At 42.9% G+C, this 6,000-nt stretch overlaps 1 protein-coding gene across 1 annotated transcript in view; it reads left to right on the top strand.

Moving 5' to 3' along the window:
* Nucleotides 1-2,454: 2,454 nt before the first annotated feature.
* Nucleotides 2,455-6,000, top strand: part of tafa3a (TAFA chemokine like family member 3a) — a gene marked incomplete at its 3' end in the record, with an annotated part of 96,009 nt that continues 92,463 nt past the window's right edge. Inside the window, exon 1 of the mRNA XM_080495388.1 lies at nucleotides 2,455-2,538. The remainder of the gene's footprint in view (nucleotides 2,539-6,000) is intronic.

Raw genomic sequence — 6,000 nt, 5'->3', positions numbered from 1 at the left:
GGGGGCCAGACGAAAGACACTGCTTGAGAAATGGAGAGATGATAATGCAATTACAGGGGGGAAGCCTTTGTAGACTGGGCAGTAATGTTTGAGGAGAGTGGAAGGTAAATGTCAGAGACAGATAACTTGTTATGAACTTGGTGAGTAGTAAGGTGTCATGTCTATGATTTACATTATTCTGTTTTTTTCACACATTATGTGTTTGATATGTGCAATTTCTGATTGAAGCAGCCGTGTAAAAACTATAGTAATTTTACACAACGCCTCGCAACTTCATTATAAGTTCAGCTTTTACTGAAATTAATATCATAAATGCAATGATGCAACACTGATCAAATTAATCGCAAGACCATGGAAAATATTAATCGTGTGTCAAATACTAAAGCTATGATTTTCAAAGTAATGGCCCCCACTTATCACCCATCAACAAACGTAATTTATTGCCCGTGGATCTGCTGTTGACAACGATCCATTTCATATGGTAAATATGAGAAATCCTTAACAATAATAAAATAAAAAATTACTTTGTCATGCAAATAATGCGCAATCTGAGTGTGATCGAGTTAATAGTCTGTGTTTTGCTCTCAATACTTAGCTTTTATATTGGATTTATTTGATGTGTTTGTCCTGGTCTGTTGGTGAAATAGCATTAATCATGATGCAGGGGAGATAAATTTCTTCCCTCTCCCACTTTTACAAGAGACACCTAGCGAAGGAAGCAGTCATACAAAACCAAGAGCAACATTGATCATTAAAGAAAATGAAGCAGAAAGACAGCGATTTGGGAACAGTCGCCTTTTAAAAATGGAGTGAAGGTATTTTGTCAGTTTTTACCTATTTGAACTATTGGGGAGTTCATTGATTTTTTTTTTCTCGGTAGGGACGGTGTTTATAAAATCGAGAAACATCTTGGATGATCAAACTTTCTATTAAATCCATCCACCCACCCGTCTTCAATATAGCTTTGTCCAACTGAGCAGTTCCCAGCTGACTGTGGGTGTCCAGGGTACATCGTGGACGGATAGGCCATCCATCACAGGGCAAACACAGTTCACAGTGCTCCCCATTACACCATGTTCGATGTGTTGCCCCTCCCTCAAAGTCAAAGTCAGCCTAACTCTCCTATTTGCTTAGTTTCAAAAATGCATTTTCTGCAAAGAATTTGAACAAAATCCTCAAATTACTAACTTCTCCCTTAAAACTAATCAAACCAAACATGTCAGTAATTTTGCTTTAAGCTTCTTGTAATTCCTTCCAAAATCACAGTGATATATATGATATAATCAGAGAGTACAGTGCAGAAAGTGCATTTCCAGCAAATGTCCTACAACTCTAGCATTTGTAAGCATTTGTGTGAGCTCTAGAATGTGTAAGATGTCTTGAATGTGTAGCAGTTGTAGAGGTTATGTAAAGTCTCGAATGTGTGAGAATTCTGATGTTTTTTTGAGTTCTAGAATAGAATATGTGACAGTTCTACAAAGTTTTACATGTTCAGTGACTTCTGGAAGATGGGCAAGTTGGAGAATTGGAGAAACTTGTAAAATATGCCTTTGTTCTCATGAGTTCAACAACATGTGACAGTTCTATAATGTGTAGAATTTGATGAGCCCTCTCGAATGTGAGTCCTTGAGAGTGTGAGTTTTATAAGATGTGAAATGTTGAGAAGGTGTGAGAATGTGTGTGAGCTCTAACATTTGTTCGAGGTTATATATATCTTCTAGAGTTCTACAATCTGCAAGACTTTAGGGATTTGTCAGGGTTGTAGAGGTTGTGAGCCATATGTTTTGGAGAATCCTAAACAACACACCAGGATGAAAATGTTAAATTTCCAAGTGTATAGAGGTAGTGCAGCATAAATGGTTGGACCAAACTCAGCAAATGTGGACTTCTCAGGATTTGGCACAGTGGGAAGTTGTCGGTTTATTGCTGCATTCAAGATGACACGTTGTTGCAGTTCTCATCCTGTGAATCCGGTTGAGATTACGGTCTGCCCTGATCCCATCAGCAGACCCGGAGTCACACGGCTGCGCCTCTGGGTGGCGCTGAAACACCGGCATGAATCCGGGCTGCTCTTCCCATCCCTCGGACACCTCCAATCCATTTCTGGAACTGCGCGCAGGCGAATCCAAAACACGACTGCCACCGGTATGTGGACGGAGGAACGCGAAAAAGCGCATGACGCCCGGATCCAGAAACTATGAGTGACCGCCCGGCGCCTCATCCAGCTGCCGCTGCGCTCCGGCGGGTTGGAAGTTGTGAGTCAGAGTCGGAGGACCAGCAACTTTTATAGACTTTGAAGTCCGCATCCTGCAAGTAACCCGCATCTCCAGTCCACACTTGTTCGACTCGGGGATTGTGCGTCCGGAGAGCTTTGACATTTTGACCGCTTTGTGTTCAGATTATGTTTGGTCCTGGGCGTCTTGAAGCGACGAGGAAATGGCATTCTCCTAAAGAAGAGCTCTCTGGTTTCCTTTTCTTTGACAATGGAGAATAAATGAGAGGGACGTTTCCAGGGATTAACTGAGAGAACAACGACAGGTAGGTGCACAGACTCCGATTAATTAACCATTCAAAAAAAAAAAAAAAACCTTTTATATTTTCTACTTTATTAAACTAGCAAACTCTCACAAACAGACATTAAATTGGGATTTCCCCTGTGCGCAATAGCCAAACATGTGATAACCAAAAACGTATCGATGAAGTGATCGATTACTTCGACTCTGATAAATAGTCATTAACTCGCGTGACACACCGATTGGCTGCTGGAAGCTGATGATTTTAGGTGGTGTTCAGGTTGTAGCTGCAGGCTGGCAAATGTTCAACTTCACACTGTAGATTCAGAGAAGAACAGGTCTGTGGTGCAACATGAAATCATGACTGCCTTAAAGTTTCCCGTCTGGGAGATCTGGGAGCACCTAGGCAATATGAAAGATTTAATAACAACAATAAGTAATATGGAAATAATCATGTGCATCTATCTATCTATCTATCTATCTATCTATCTATCTATCTATCTATCTATCTATCTATCTATCTATCTATCTATCTATCTATCTATCTATCTATCTATCTATCTGGAAATCAAAGAGTTGATGCTTGCTTGCGTTTGACCTCTACTTCACTCCCAAAGAACGCCCAAATTATTCTACTGTCTCTGCCTCCCCATCACTTGTCCCTTGGCAAAGGTAACCCCAGACAAAAACATGGCTCCCCACAGAAAAGCTCTACAACAGCCAAGGCAAATCTGGAGCTGAATTCATAACAGGGGCCGGCGTGAATCCCCGAACTCTAAAATGGGAGAAAATCTCCTTCAGCTTTAAGCTGCTTGTTGTGTGACTTAAGAAAAGTACAATGCTGTTATCTCGTCGTATTATGTTGAGATAACGCGGATGGCATCCCTAATGAAAACTCTCGCATTTGTTGTCAACTGCTCGGCACCCAGACTGTGTATACTGTTGATTATGCTTACACATTGCTGTGAATATTTCTCTTTCTGCAACCCCATTGCCTTTCCACTCTCCCCCTCCCATTTTGTTCCTCCCCCTTTTCCCCCTCCTGCCTCAGTCTATCTTGCTGTGCACCTCTTTCTTTCATCTGCCCTTCATCCCTTTGACAAGTGTACGGTCAGCTGTTTTTTTTTCTTCTTTTTTTTTTCTTCCCCTCAATTAGTGCTATCATCGCATTTCATCCTGCGGAATACTGGGATGGTAATAACCTTACACTCCTATTGCAGGGTGATACAATTCTGCTGTGATTAATTGAAGTCTCCTAAGAGAGTCAGAGGAGGCGTAGATCTTCCCTTTCACACTCACTGACAGGCAACCCATTATATTGTTTTATAGATCGCCGTCAGTAGCCCTTGAAGCGGCCTGCGGCCCACTGTTGTTCTGGAGGGTTTTATTGTGCGGGGTTATTGGTTGGTATTGCTGACAGGCAGAGCAAAGGCCACCCTGGGATTACTGAAGATGGGATCCCTGTGACAGTTTCACTGTATTTGACAGTAACGCTGTCGAAACTTGGAAACAAAAAATCACTCACTCTGCGGTGTTTGCCGTGAAAAGCAGGTATTTGTTTCGGAGCTCCGGATTGAAGTTTGCCACCATGATGTCGTCAGACCACACTTGCACGCACATAACCGACAATGTTGTGAAACTAAAATCGTTAAATACGTCGTTAGGTTGAGACAATACTCATTGTGGTTGTTTAGGGTAAACAGCATGCAGGGGTGAAGCCAATTATCCTGCAATTTTGCCTTCATAAAAGAAGCCTCTTCATACAGATGGTGCAACAAACAGCCGAGCCAGATGAAGGCAGAGTGCAGACTGAGGCTTGGAGAGAGTACTTGATATGCATGAGCCACCAGGTGATTTCCAGAGGAAGAGAACACCATGGATAAGAGGCTTGTCTCTAGTTTTAAGGAGCCACCCCAGGCAGTATTTGTGTTCTCCGCCAGCTTCCTGCTCACTCTGTCAGATCAATAGGGCATAATATAAGAGTCTGGATTGCGTTTGCAGGCATGAGACAAAACAATACATGCGCTGTCATTTCTGCACTTTATATATTCATGTGTTGTGCTGTGGAGCGGCAACATAAACAGACAAGTCAAGATTACCTGTTTTTTTTATTGCCATCCTTCCATTAATGGCCGATATGTTTGCATTTCGCCTAGTTTGGACGTGATGGGATTGCCAGGACACGTATGGCAATCCAGTGTCTTGTCACAGAGAACATAATACAGCAGCACCATGAGTTAACCATAAAATCATTGGTGTTGCATCATTCCAGCAGCTCCGTATTCAACACCAACGCTACAGATTTGGTTTAGCAAACAATAAAAAGTCAGCCATCTATCCACATGATTACACCCGATTTCAGCACCTCAAGATTTGCTGCACAGTGGCGTTCATACACTAATGTGTTTAGAAAGCACAGTTTGTTCCACCTCTGAACGCGCCAGCTCGAACTGCTGGGGTGAATCCGCCGGGCACTTAAAGGGAAATTCAAAGCTCCACCATAGCAAACGTAATGCAGCATTGTGCTGCTTTTGTGCAGATCCGACGTGTACAGAGGAGGAAGAGGAGGAAGAGGAGGAAGAGGAGGAAGATGAGGAAGATGAGGAGGAGGAGAAGGAGGAGGAGGAGGACACGAGGAGAGTACATCCCATGTTTTATAGATGCCATTTAAAGGAGCATGCCCAAGAAAGGCTGGCTGACATGAACTGTAACCGCAAACTAAACACCAAGACAATAAACTAACAAATTGGTTTTCTGGAAGCCAGCAGTGTCCCACTCACTCGCCCGGGCTGATCCTTGCCGATGCGGCAAGCTGTTTTTTCCTGAGAGATTAGGCTGTGAAGCACAACTCCATCTCTTATTTATTCATGCTGATTTGCTGTGTGCGTGTTTGGCTGTGGGTGTGTGTGTGTGAGAGAGGGGAGCTCGGCGGTGAGAGAGCGAGCATGTGTGCGTCCGTTTACAGCTGAATTGCCGTGGCATTTGTAAAAAAGTGTGTGTTTTTCTGAGCATCTATTTGAATGAAGCGTGTATAGGCACATCGTGCACGTGTGTACAGGCTTCTGTATCTCCCACCCCGCGTTTCAAACTGTCATTGTATTATATCAGCCCCTTCCGTTGGCTGATCAGTGGGCATGACTGGCGTACAGATGATCATGACGACTAAAGTTCATCTGGCACTCTTGTGTTAACTGAAACAAATGGCTTAGGCAATGCATATAAATGTGCTCTTCCCACTCCCTCCGCCCACACATTTAGCTTCGCGTTTGATGTTTTTGTTACGATTTGGTGGATTTCTTAAGAGCCCTATTAGATGTGGTCTCAAATGTTTCTCTTGTTCTTATTGTCAGAGCTGAAACACTTCAATTACAGTGCACATCTCAAAACTCTGTGGAAAAAAAAAAGATATTAAAATTGTAGCGCTTCCTTCTGTCAGATACTTCACTGTGCAAACAATCCTTCAGATGATTCTGCACATCTTTACATA

The sequence above is a fragment of the Blennius ocellaris genome (assembly GCF_963422515.1).
Source record: "Blennius ocellaris genome assembly, chromosome: 4".
NCBI lineage: Eukaryota > Metazoa > Chordata > Actinopteri > Blenniiformes > Blenniidae > Blennius > Blennius ocellaris.
The sequence above is the reverse complement of the archived record's forward strand: the minus strand, read 5'-3'. Positions and strand labels throughout refer to the sequence as shown.